At 39.8% G+C, this 13511-nt stretch overlaps 1 protein-coding gene and 1 long non-coding RNA gene across 5 annotated transcripts in view; one reads left to right on the plus strand and one right to left on the minus strand.

The window, feature by feature from the left end:
• Window positions 1–13511, minus strand: part of GRM7 (glutamate metabotropic receptor 7) — a 1016657-nt gene that overhangs the window by 867774 nt on the left and 135372 nt on the right. The gene's annotated exons all lie outside the window — the stretch shown is intronic.
• Window positions 596–5594, plus strand: LOC140497529 (uncharacterized). Of its 2 annotated transcripts, XR_011964718.1 has the most exons (3): window positions 596–2828; window positions 4603–4684; window positions 5186–5594. It is a non-coding gene; the product is annotated as an uncharacterized lncRNA (long non-coding RNA). The 2 variants fall into 2 exon arrangements; XR_011964717.1 differs by having other exon boundaries at window positions 4603–5594.

Genomic DNA, 13511 nt, shown 5'->3' on the forward strand with positions numbered 1-13511 from the left:
TATATTTTTCTTAATTTGGAAAAATGGATTCCAAATTTCCTTCAAAATAGCTCCCATGAAAAGAAGCTGATACTTATTCCTAATGCAAATATCTAGGACTTCTGTTCAATTCCATTTCCAACCAATATTCTACCAGAAATGTAGCATGGTATAATAAATGAAGTACCAACTTTAGGTCAAGGAAGATCTGAGTTCCATTGCAGCTTCTCACACTGATCAGCTGTGCAATTCCAGGCAAGTCATTGAGGTACTACAGACCCATTTATAACTCTGTAAAATTGAGGTTGTTGTAAATGGTTCAGATAGAAAATGAATGCAGACCACTGTGTAAATCTTCAATTCCTATTCAAATGTGAGCTACTAATACTCATTCCTTCAACATGCAGCTACCATGTGTAAACTCAGAGGTGTAAGGATCACTGAAGCATATAAAAAGTGTAGATAAAACACCTTCCTTGCCCTGAGGAAGCTTACATTCTATTAAGAGATAACAGTTATAATTCACAAACATATACATACATATATATATATATATATATATATATATATATATATATATATATATATATATACATACACAAACTTTTTGCTCCAAATCTGTGATTTTATTGGTTTTACAGTAAGGAAATCCCATCTCCCACTGCAGATCAGTCATTTCTTTACTTAAAACCTTAAGAGAATAGGAGGCACTGCAGAACAGTGCCTCAAGAAACATACTCAAAATAGGTGCTTAGGCTCCTAAGAAGTAATTCCTCTGAATTATCTGCTTTCTGATATCTGATAAGGGAAAACAATGAACTCTCTGGAAAGTTTCTTTTCCGGCTACCAGGTCCCACTAGTATACTGACCTTAACAACTCAGTAACTAGTCAATGGTAAAGTACACTCTGTGCTCTCACAGTGGCTGAATTGTTTTATACTACACTGTGACAAATGCTCCCTGGTCAAACCTCCCGGGTTTCCTGGGAGACAGCTGACATTTCCATTTTCTGAATAAGCAATCAATTCTTGAGGAGTTACACAGTGTTTTACCATTAACCAGGAATTTCCTATAACATCCCTAAGAGGATGAGAGTACAAGTATTATCATTCCCATTTAAAAGATGTGGAAACTGGGGCTCAGAGCATTTCAGGAACTACTAATCAGTAGTTAACAGGCCTTTGTACAGGCTACCCCCCATGCCTGGAAAGCATTCTTCACTCACCTCAGACTCTAAGAATTACTAGCATCCTTCAAAGCTCACCTAGTGCATCAGGTCTTTCACGACTTCCCTACTTCCACTCCTTTTCCCTCAATAACCTTATATTTATATTGGTACATGCTGTATCTTCAAAGGAATACAAGCTTCCTGAGGACTCAAATTGTTTTATTTTCATCTTTGAATCTCCAATGTGTAGCAAAAGGCAAGGCACATTTTTGTAGTTCCCTCACTTTCCAGCTACATCCAACTCATGACCACAATTGGAGTTATCCTGGCAAAGACAAAGGAGTGGTTCGCATTTCCTTCAGCTCATTTCCTAAAGAAGGAAACTGTAGCAAATGGAATAAAGTGACTTGCCCAGGGCCATACAGCTGGTAAAGGTCTGATGCCAGATTTGAACTCAGGAAGATGAGTCTTCCTGACTATAGGCTTGGTACTCTACCCTTGGGCCACCTAGCTGCCCATGACAAAGAGTAGAGCCTTAATGAAAAGAAAAAAAATGCTTATTTGCTGACAAAGGTAGAGAGTGGTATTATCAGGATTCCTGATTCTAATTTCTTAATCCATCTCTAGCACTTTTTCGTTATAGCATGATTCTATAAGATAGGTCACCAGTGCCAATCTACCTGGGTGAAAAAACCACAAGGTCTGATTTCTCAAGTCTGATGTTATATGGATGGGTTCCCACGTAGGGACTTCAATCTATCCGGTCACATATACACAGGGCAATCACATTATTGCTGAGTTTGGTGTAACTGAACTGAATAAAGCAAGGCTGAGACAGTCCAGATCCGACCACGTAACCCCCCCTGCTTAGCATGGGCAGCTCTTTATCACCGGGGCCCAGTCCGTACTTCCGACCTCTCCAGCCACCGCTCCTCCTCACAGGCTTCGCTCCGGCCGCAGGGGGCACCCCGCCTTCCCTCTCTGCATCCTGGCGCTTCTCCGTTCCAGTGGCTGGAACACGCTCCATCTCAAAAGCTCCTCTCCGCCCTGAGGAAGCCGCTCAGGCACGGTTCTGCGCAGAAGACCTTCCGGATTCCCTCCAGTAAACCAAGAGGCAAGCTTTCGAAGGCATCTTTTCATTCTTCCGTCGCCTTTTCTAGGGTCACGACAAGCGTGGGGTCTTGGGCTGGGCTGCTGCTGCTCCGCCCTTCCGAGGTCCCCGGAGAGCAGAATGCTGCCAGTTCCTGGGTTTCTCGGGTCACTGGCAGCACGGATTAGAGCTCGGCGGCTGCCGAAGTCTGCCCCCATTCAGGCGGCCCTGGGCATTGCTTCGGCCCCTACCAGAGAACGGATTTTATGTTTCAGGAATTGAGGCATCTTTGGGGTTGCGCTGGGCCAAGGTCGAGGAGGGCCTTGTGGAAGATCTGCTCGTAATCACAGACATCTTCAAGCTCCCCAGGCCTGGATCACACAAATGCTTCTGAAGTTTTATTGCCAATGGGAACACGCCGCGAAACTCTCACCCGGCTCCCACGTGACCGGAAGTGAAATTTACCACACAGGAAGCTGTGGACGGAACCACTACTGGGGGAGGGGGTGAGGGAGCTAGATCCCAGCAGGATTCTTTCTGCTCTACACCTCTTCCGTCCAACGCTCTGTTCTCAGGGGAGCCATAATGGAGGTAAGACGGAGGTCAAGTAGGAGGTCTGTGCCATGCCAAAGCAGAGGCCAGGCCGTGGCCAAGGACGGAGGCTGGCTCTGCGCCTGCGCACTGTGGAGGCAAGGTTGGGCCAAGGACGCAGGCTGGCTCTGCGCCTGCGCACTGTGGAGGCAAGGTTGGGCCAAGGACGCAGGCTGGCTCTGCGCCTGCGCACTGTGGAGGCAAGGCTGTCGCCAAGGGCGGAGGCCGCCTATGCGCCTGCGCACTGTGGAGGCAAGGCTGTGGCCAAGGGTGGAGGCCGCCTATGCGCCTGCGCTGCCTCGCAGATCTCTGCTCCTGCTGTCCTGAGCCAGCGCGGGCAGCTGCAGCACGTGGGGATATTGACTCATCCCTGGGAGGTGATAAGCCCCTGAAACCACCGCGGAAACCCCATCCCGACCCCACCATGACCTAGACTGAGCCCCCTAACTGCTGTGCTTATGTTTGTATTGATTCCTTATACATATGTGTAAGGAATATACCTATAACATTATATACTGTATATACATATATATGATGTATACGATAGATGTGTGTGCTGTATGTACTCATGTAGCCAGCGCTTCTATCGCATCCTGAGGTTTGCAAAGCGCTCTACAGTGACGTCATTAGATCCTCAGCACCCTCATGTGCTGTAGGTGCTGTAACATTACAGGTCCCTGCCCCCAGATCAGGAAGACCTGGGTTTAGGTCCAGCGGGGGCCCTTCTGACTTCGGGCATCAATCGCTGGACCTCAGGCTCCCACAGTTCTTTATCCGTAAAATCAGGATCATCTCAGCCCCCGCCTCTCAGAATCTTGGTGAGGACCAAATGAGAGAATATCTGTAAGGTATTGAGCGTAGTGCCAGGCATACAGTAGGAGATACATAAGTGCTTATTTCCTTCTCCCTTCCCCTCTGTCCCCAATGAATCGATTCCATTCGGAAGTCACAGTCTCGGAGTTAGAGGGGCCTCAGTGGCCTTCCAGTACAACCAGTGCCTGAACGAGAATCCTGTCTACACTATCCTCATCAGATGGTCTTCACTTAAGGACCTCTAAGTCTAGGGATTGTCTGTCAGTTTTTGTGTTAAGGATCCCATTGACAATCTTGTAAAGTTTATGGACCATTTTTCAGAATAATGGTTTTAATTTCATGAAATAAAATACATAAATATGCAAGGGAAACCAATTGTAATGAAATCATTTTTAAAAAGGTATATATTTTTTAAAGTTCATAGACTCCAAATTAGGAACCCATCCTCTCACTTTAGGATTTTTTACTTATATTTAGCATTTAGCAACCTTTGCTTGTTCCTTCCAGATCAGCCCTTTGGAGCCAGGTAGAACAAGTTTAATAATTAGGAAGGTGGCACCCCTTAAAATTCTTGAAGATTCCTCTGAATCATAGATCCCTAGGGCATTCCACTATAAACCTTCCTGTATGGTAGTAACATATTAATGATGCTTTTTTGGGTCTGGTCATTCAAGCAATCACAGATGTATCTGAAAATGGAAGCGGGTCCAGCCTTTCTCTTCTAGTGAAGGAGGGGGTGGGGGTAGCAGGGTGTAATGCTAATGAGAGTTAAAGATCTTCCCCAGCCATTAATGGGCCTGATCCTTAAGGGAAGCTTGATTAGGGGAGACCCTTTTGTTCATTTCTAATGAGGCTCTGGTTCTCAAGGGATGTGATGCCCTCTGCCTCTGAAAAATGTGTATGTACTCTGAGGTGAGATTTTGTTTTGGGGTTTACTCACTGGAAGTGTTTGTTTGGCCAGATGAGACTCTGGACAGCCTCCAAGGAGCCCCTCTCCCCACTTTGAAAACCCAGATGTCAGCGCTTCTCTCTCTGGTGACTAGGTATGTATGGTCATACGCTTGGATCTGTCTATGGATCTGTGATGCATGCATTACTTATGATCAGATACTTGGAAGTCCTGTCTGTTGGTTGATCTTTGTTTCTCTGTTTGTATTTTCTCTGAAGTTCAGGGTGCTGACTTTTCTCCTTGAATTAAGTAAATAATATAGGTGCTTGATTAAAGCAATTGTTGACCCCTCCAAAGTTGCTTTCCTTTTAGAAAATCAGATTTAAGAACCTGTACAGCAGGCCCTCCTGTGTATGCTGAGGGGCTTGCTGATATATGGGAATCCTAATTCAGGCTTCCTTATTATTAAAACATAATAATACCAATTTTAAATGTTTTTATTGGCTGAAAAAGATTAAGTCTGAAGAAAATTAATTTTAAAATTATTGACTTAATATTGTTAAAAATAATAATAATTTAATAGCTACTCTTTCCATTACCCAAACAGTGACATTGTTTCAGTAACTAAGTTCCTTTTTAACTCTTTGTTTTTCAGCTTGTTTTATTACAGCATTACTAAAGCATAGACTTTCATAGATGAAAAGTAATTCAGAGGCCTTTTAATTCAATATGTATCTGAAAAAGAATGCCTGATCCAAAATATCTACCTTGTGGTCATCCTGTTTTTGCCTGAAGATTTCAAGTGAGGGATAGCTCACCACCTATACTTGGAAGATAGCTACAATTTTTAACAAGTTTTTCTTTATGAATTGAAGTTTACTTCCATCCATTGCATAAAATTCTGCCCTCTAAGACCAAACAGGTATAATCTGTTTCAAAAGTCTTTTCTTCAAATACTTGAAGACAAATTTCAGCTCCCATGAAGTCTTTCCTTCTCCAGCATTCATATCTCCAGTGTATTCAGTTGGTCCTCTTATAATATGATTTCAAGCATTTGTCTTATACTTTGAAGTCAGCATAAAGCTATTTTTTTCTCTAGGGCAGCTCCTATTTGACAATTTGTAAATGGGCTCAAATTTGCATGAAGTTCTTTAAATATTCTTACATGTTGATAGTGATCATTTCAGTCAATTAATTTTCCCATGAACATGGTGGCATAGTGATTAGAGACTTGACCTTGGGGAGAGTACCACCTTTGGTATTAAATGGTTGTGTGACAGTGGACAAATCGTCTAACCTTATAGTGACCCAGGCAACAAATTTCTAAATCTGACAGTTAAAAATGAATTGAATTGCCAGTCTGTATTCATGGAGAGAGTTTCCACACCAGGAGTGATGGTAACTTTTGAAATTGCCTACTCTCCCTATTTCTGACTCTACTTCCACCCACTGCAAAAAAAAAAAAAAAAGAAAACCTATGGATTATAGGAACAAAGGAGTGGAAACCATTGTGTTTCATACTCAAACACAATTAGACTAATTCTCAAATAAGCCATAGTGTTCAACTGTTCAACTATACTCTTACGTATATATGTAAACCTATACATATATACACATGTATGTATACATATATAAACATATATATAATATGTAAACATATATAAACATACACACACACACATATATATATATATAAATATACATATGTTTCATAAAGTGAGGATGTATTTGCAGGGAGCTAGCCTCCATCATTCAGTCAAGAGACACTATCAGACGCCTACTATGAGCCAGGGTCTAGGCTCATGTGTGTGCACAAAAATTTATTAAAACAAACAACGCAAGAAATACAATAATATCAGTCTAGTTAATAAAGAGTAAAAAACCCATTGTTGAAAACAAATAATCCACAAAGTTTAATTCTCAGACATAAAGGTCTATTTAATCTTAAAACTTATAATTACATCATTTTTTTTAAAAAAGGCAAGTCAAAAATATCCTAAGTAGTTATGAATAGGTTACAATGCAAGCTCCTCAGGCAAAAAGGCGACATTAGTAATGCCACCTGTCTGAGGAAAATATGAATTGTTTGCTGAAGCTAATGTAGCCTGATTAAAGAAAATAACATTGCATGGGGAAAAGAAGCATTATAGAATAATTGGTTGCATCCATATTACATTTTAGACTTCCCACACAGTGAGCAAAAAAAATTAAAAAAAAAAAGAAAAACATTAAAAATAGACTCCTACATATCAGCTTGAGAATATTAGCATATTATATTTTTTTTAAAAAAATCACAACTTCTGTTGCTTCGTTCTGCAGCTCTTCATCTGTATTCATTGAGCTTGGGCATTCTCAGAATTCAGGATGAATTCTGTGCCTGCGAGGCTCTTTCCTTCCCCTCTCTGTTCTGGTTTTTCATCAAGTTGCAGTGATTTGTGTGCCAGAGATGCCAGGGATGCTAGTGAACATGACCCACTCAGCTCAGTAAGAAATCCTTGACTTGGGCCTTTGTTGTGCAGAAGCAGGGATTCAGCATGACAGAAAGGAGATAAGAGGCCAAGTCTGGCAGGATAGATGTTTGTTGTTGACTTTGTGAAGGGAATGTGAGGGTGTGATAAATAATACCAGGATGGTATCCTCTGACTGTTACGGGAAGGAAAGAGAAGGCCAGCATTCTGTTACTAGGCCACAGCCAGGAGCTGTGAGGTTAGACTGACATGATATATCTTCTTACAGTAGTAAAAATCCGAGGGCATACAGAGACAGCTTTCATGAAGAGGTAAACTGTACTAATGCAAGAGTCTCATTTTGTACATTATTCTTAAAATCAGTTTTCATATCTTTAACAAAAAGAATTATTTTTACATTAACTTTAAACATCAACAAACCAACTAAATGTACTTTACCACTTAGATAATTACAGTTGAAAAACAAATGAATTGAAGAATATAAAATGTGCATGAGAGGCAGAAGTCTACTGGATGGAAAGCTAGCTGGCATTGGAATCAGGAAGACCTGGGGTCAAGTGCTATCTCTGATACATACTGGCTGAATGATGACGAGATGGTGTGAGCTGTACCACTCTCAGTGGGCCACAGAATTCTGAGACTATGAGGTACATGCTGATTTGCTTATGTGAAAGAAAATTCTCCACCAGAAGTTTTCCCGTGGATGAAATCATGCCTGTGTACCCACTCGCATTCTGCTTCCTTCACACCAGAAAATTACACAATAGCATTTGTTTATCCAGTTTCATCTCCTCGAGCTAGTTGGAGCAGTGGATAGAGCGCTGGACTTGGAGATAGGAAGACCTGAGTTCAAATGTGGCCTCAGATGCTTACTAGCTGTATGACCTTAGGCAAGTCACTTAATCCTGTTTGCTTCATTTCCTAATCAGTACAGTGAGCTGGAGAAGGAAATGGCACACCACTCTAGCATCTTTGCCAAGAGAACCTCAAATGGACTCATGAAGAATGTCTTTATTGGAGTATTCATTTTCCTCTTGTATATACACATGTATCCACACATATGTATATATATTTAGTGCACACACTATTGATTCTGTTGGCTGCTTTTCCTTATTCACTTTAATTATGGGAAGGGAGGAAAGAAACCACAGTTATTTCACTTCCTCTTGATGGACAAAAAATGTAGAAATCTCCCTAATCCTTTTTTGGTCTATTATTAAAAACTCCCCACCACCTATGCAAGAGTATGGTAAAGCAGATGGTCTCATCCACTGTTGTAACTACTTTCTATCCTTGCAGAAGACATCCTATAGTTTGTCTACACCTCTAAAAAGGCTTTGATCTTGTCCCCTTATCCTACATTTGAATAAGGAATGTTTTCCTATTCTGATAAGTCCTGCCAGCTGCATTCCAAATACTCCTCACTTTTCCATTTGGTTAAGCGCCATCTTTCTTTACCTCTCTCTCTTGTGAAATATTTCATTTCTCTGTCCTAAGCCACAGAATGTTACTGATTGTCTGTGTACTCCAGAGAATCTGAGACCAAATCAGACCCCCAAGAATTCACATTTGCTGTTAGCAAGCACAGATTCATGAGCATGCTAATAAATTTCTTTATTTCCAATCTGGCCTCCTAATTTTGACCTAAGGGCATGAGATCCTCACTCACCCAAATATCTCTCTCAAGAGGTCAAGAGAATTCCCTAACACATTGTTTTAACAGAGCTTAATGGATAGGGTTCTAGATGTGGGTTCAAGAAGACTGGGAAATTTGCTCGCTGTGCGGCCAAATTTTCTAAGGTTCAGCTACTTCATCATTAAAATTGTGGATGATAATACTACAAGCACCAACCCCCAAGGACTTTTGTTAGGATCAAATAAGATACTGTAAATAAAACCCTTTATAAACGTTGAAATGTTATAAAATTTCAGTTACTGTTATTATATAGGAATTTTCAGATTGGTGTATATTCTCCCTACTTATCTATTTAAAGCCATAATACTATTCTTTCCACAGATATATTACAGTTTATTCAGTCATTCCCAGATCATCAATCTTTAGGTTGTTTCAAGTTTCCCTGCAATTAACAAATAGTGTTGTTACATTTAGAATTCCATATGGCATTATTACCAAAAGAGACAAATACATAAATAAAATTTTAATAAGTTGACCACAATATATCTGCAAAGGCTACTTTCTCCTCTCTATGAAATCTTTGAGTATATTACACATGTAGAGAAGAAGCTTAACCCCAAAGACAGGGTGATTTGTTACTAGTTACAAAGCAGGAAGTGTTGGAGGCAGAATTTGAATCTCCTCATTCCCAGGGAAGCTAGGTGGTACACTGGATAAAGCATCAGGCCTGGAATCAGGAACACTCATCTTCTTGAGTTCAAATGTGGCCTCAAAACACTTTCTAACTGTGTGACTCAGAGCAAGTCACTTTATCCTGTTTGCCTCAGTTTCCTCCTCTGTAAAATGAGCTGGAGATAGAGATGCAAACCAGTATCTTTGCCAAGAAAATCCCAGATGGGGTCACAGAGTCAGAAAAGACTGAATGACAACAATGTATCTTATATCCTGCCATATTTTAACTATTATATCTTATGTGTGCCCAAAATATAGGACAGCCAGAAGAAAATGTCTCCCCCCAGGTACTGTGCTGAAAGTTCATCTTAAATCATCAAGAAAATTAAAGGAAATCACTTTTTATAGTAGAACTTAGTTTTGAAAAAAAAAATATGCCTTGCAGAGGGGGCAATACGCAATTGCTAGAGACAATAGATTAGAGTTATTGTTTTCCAAAGTAATGTTAGAAAAAGATCTTACTCATTTAGCACCTATTGCTCTTTAAAAACAATCTATCTCTCTGTATCAGGATTTTTTAACCCAATGTTGAGAACTAGTTAAAGAAAAATTATAACTATTGCAATTAAATGAGTTTCCTACATAGGCCTATTCATTTTATTTGATGCACTTAAAAACAGTATAGGCAACTAGGTGGTGCAGTGGATAAAGCTCTGGGCGTTGAGTTTGGAAGACTTATTTTCCTGAGTTCAAATCTGGCCTCAGACACTTACTACCTGTGTGACCCTGAGCAAGTCACTTAAGCCTATTTGCCTCAAGTCCTTATCTGTTAAAAAATGAGCTAGAGAAGGAAATAGCAATCTATTTCAATATATTTGCCAAGAAAATCTCAAATGGGGTCATGAAGAGTCAGACATGACTGAAAATGACTCAACACCAAAAACATTCTGAGAAGGGCTTAACTAAACGGCCAAAGGTGTCCGTGACACAGAGAAGTAAAGAAGCCCTTCTAAAGATGAAATAGGAGCTGAAAATATATCCAGAAGAATTTCCATCTACAATTTGGAAGAAAAAGTAATTTTGAAATATTATTTTCCTCATTTTAAACATCAAAAAAGTGAGAATAATTTTAATTTCTTGCTCCAGAAAGTAAGAAGAAAGTAAATTGAATAGAAATAGAACTCTTTCATAAATTAACATCGACACATCCATCTGGTGGCTTTTTAGTCTGCTGTGGCCAAGGGAGGTTCAAGATCCTTTAAGTCACATAAAATAAGTGGCATTTATCATAAGAGGGCGAAGAGCGGCAAATAATGGTTAAAACGAAGAAAAACAGCTTTCCAAATGGTAGTGACAACTTACTTGTAGGCACACAGAACAGATGCAAAGATAAGCAAGGTGTGTTAAGAATAGTTTAATTTGACTGAATAGCAGAAATGATAGCTCCTCTCAATTCTGCCCACACTTCTCTACCATTGTCTCTGCTTTGGTGTACATATGGACTCCTGTTCCTTTTCTTTTTTTTCTGTGGATCTATTTTGCTATCTCTCTCTTTTCTTCCTATCACTCGCCATCCCTCCTCAACTGCATCTGTTGAGGTAGCTGGTTGGTGACACAGTGCTGGGTCTGGAGACAGGATGAACTGAGTTCAAATCCAGTGTCAGATATTTACTATCTGTAAAACTGAGCAAATCACTTACCTTCTGCTTGCCTTGGTTTCCTCAACTGTAAAATGAGGTGCTAACAACACCTACATCACAAAGTTATTATGAAGATCAAATGAGGTAATATTTATAAAAAAGAAAATTAGCACAGTGTCAGGTACATAATAGGTACTATGTGAGTTGTTATTCCTTACTCCCCATACCCTTCCTCTTATTGTCTTCAGGGTATGTAGATTTCACTAATTTTTTATTTTTACCTCTTTTCTTTTATCTTGGCCTTTTATCCCTTCCTAAAGATAAAAGGGATTGCATTCCTGATCGAAACTGTTGTAGTGATCCATCACTGTTGTAACTCAGTAACTCATCAAAATATGAAAAGAAGGTTTTACAAATTAATTGTATGCACACATGTATACGTGTGTATGCATTTATAAACATATGCATTTATGTTAGTATCTACTATGTTTCCATTCCATGTTCTTAACTTATAATGCAGAGCAATTAAACATTTCATATTCCTCTGTGGACCAATAAGTAATAAGAAAAACTCAAACATGAAACAAAATTTGTTTCTCATTATTATGTGATCCTTGGTTGGATGTCCCCCCCACCCCTGACACCTCTGAAAGTTAATATTGCTGTTCAGTTGTTTCCTGCCAGACTCTTTGTGACCCCACTTGGGGTTTTCTTGGCATAGATACCGGAGTGGTTTACCATTTCTGCTCCAGCTCATTTTACAGAGGAGGAAACTGAGTCAAACAGGGTTAAATGATTTGCCAGGGTGATACAGCTAGTAAGTATCTAAGGCCAGATTTGAACTCTTCCAGATTTGAGTCTTCTTGCCTCCAAGTCTTGGCACTCTAATTGCTGCACCACTTAGCTGCTTTGACAGATTAAAAGGTATTGCATTCCTGGTCTAAACTATATTTGGGACTTATAAAGACACATCAAGAATAATTCTTAGAAAAATCCCAGGAAGCATGCCACTAATATCTATATGCATATAAAAGAAAATAATCTACTACAATTTTTAGTTTACCTCTTTATTCAGAGACAACAAACAGGGTATTTGAAAAAAAATATCTTTTGAAGAAATTTCTTAATGAAATATTAAATATTGTAGGGAAAATGCAATATTTTAACCACAAAATTGGAGCCATAAAAACATAGATTTTCCCAAGGATCTGGCAATATAACTTTCTCTGGTTCAATTCCACTCCAAAAAGCATGTATTAGGCACTTAGTGTATGTCAGACTTTGTTGTAGATCTAAACCTCCCTGTTGACCCGGTCTGACTTTTCACTGGATACAAGTTAAAGCAAAGCTATTTCTCTTGAACCAGGGTCAATCTGTAACCTGCATGTGTGGACCTGTGGACCTGTACATACCTCAGCAGTACTTATCTGCTTTGTAGATAGGCTTCTATCTTCTCTGCACACTAAGAAAAGACTTAGAGAACATGCCACAACTCGTAGTTCTGAAGGAGAAACGATAGAGCATCCATGGCTTACCTCAAGCAAATGAATTTAACATAGAATTGGAACATGTTCTTTAGAGGCCTTGAAAGTGAAAATTAAATCTTAAGCTCTCAACCTCGACTGGCATGACGTGCAATGCAAAGGAATGAGATATATTAAAGATACCGGAATTCTGATATGAAATGCAAAAAGGGTAGTAGCATATTTCACAGCAGAAAAAAAACCCTTAGCCCTGAGTTGAGAAAAGCAGATTCTCCAAGCACTTAGCATTAATAATTCCAAGGATAACATTACCCACTGTCACATTAGACTCAGTCAATGGGAAAAACAAACATCTTTCCTTTTTGAAAGATAATTCTCCTTGTGCATTAGCCCCATCTGGAAACTCCATGAACTCCTAGAGGCTACCATTAAAGGCCCAGTCACTTAATTACTGTGTCAGTGAACCATAGGGTAACCTGAAAGAATTAACTCTAATGAAGCTTCCAGAAATGTATGACTGTCTCAGGAACAGTTTAGATGACAATCACTGAAGTTCATGAACTGAAATTCTTCCCTTTGAGTCTAGGTCACATGAAGTCATCACTGACAATAGGGTTAGTATGGACTCCAGAGACCTAAATCACACCGTGGACCTTGGTGGAGTTCACATGATTGGCAATATGGCTATGGATGATAACTAGACATCAAGACTGGCCCAGGACTACGCAATGCCAAACTATCCTTCTTGCTCATACTGACACATGACATTCCATTTCCAATCTCTGTGTCTTTGCACAAGCTATCTTTCATGCCTGGAATACCCTCCTTTCTCACCTCTACCTCTTAGAATTCCATTAAGTCAGCCCAAATGGCCATCATTTCCTGAGACCTTTACTGGTCTACTCAGATGTCACTGCCTTGCTCTTGTACCCTTAACCCTCAAAATTACCTTGTATCCGTTTTGAATATGCATAGATATTTATATGTACACACTTATATGTGTGTATATAACATATTTAGTGTATGTAACATATCTCTGCATGTGCATGATGTCTCTCATGTCAGAATATAAATTCCTTAA

This window comes from Notamacropus eugenii, chromosome 3 (genome assembly GCF_028372415.1).
Source record: "Notamacropus eugenii isolate mMacEug1 chromosome 3, mMacEug1.pri_v2, whole genome shotgun sequence".
Lineage (NCBI taxonomy): Eukaryota > Metazoa > Chordata > Mammalia > Diprotodontia > Macropodidae > Notamacropus > Notamacropus eugenii.